Source organism: Sinocyclocheilus grahami, unplaced genomic scaffold, assembly GCF_001515645.1.
Source record: "Sinocyclocheilus grahami isolate Dianchi unplaced genomic scaffold, SAMN03320097.WGS_v1.1 scaffold64.1, whole genome shotgun sequence".
In the NCBI taxonomy this organism is placed as follows: domain Eukaryota; kingdom Metazoa; phylum Chordata; class Actinopteri; order Cypriniformes; family Cyprinidae; genus Sinocyclocheilus; species Sinocyclocheilus grahami.
The window spans coordinates 1,126,019-1,126,632 of NW_015505243.1; positions in this window are offsets into that span (position 1 = coordinate 1,126,019).

Consider the following 614-nt stretch of genomic DNA (forward strand, 5'->3'; position numbering starts at 1 on the left):
CTCTCTCTCTCTCCCTCTTTTAAATTGCAGTGAACTGCTTTTGGGTTTATTTTCCACTTGTTCTCTATCTCTGCAGCACACATTTACTTCCTCAATACATGCAGTTTGAAGCAGCACATCTCATTACTTCCATATTACTGAGCTTTTGGAAGCAAAAAATCACTAAGCCTGCACGAAATTCTTGAAATGATGCTTGTTGATATGGATATTTCTCTGCGTTGCAACAATATTTGGGTGCCTCTCTGCGCTGCAACAATATTTGGGTGCACAAGTGAAAAAACTGGAAGCAGAAAATGAATTATGAAAAGCATGTGGATAGAAGTGCAGTGAATATGATTATTTTATGGACTGAATGCATTTGTTAATAAAACAAATGCTAAATGATTCTGTTATGTATTTTTGAATGCTATTTTCCTCCTCCTCTTGTAGGTACTAAGAGCTTATGTAATTTTGCCATGTGACAACTAGTCCTGGTGACCTTTCTTTCTTTCTTTTTATATTTATACTTTTATTTAATTAGTGGATATATCGTTCAGCATTATGGGTCAGTAAGATTTATATATATATATATATATATATATATATATATATATATATATATATATATATATATA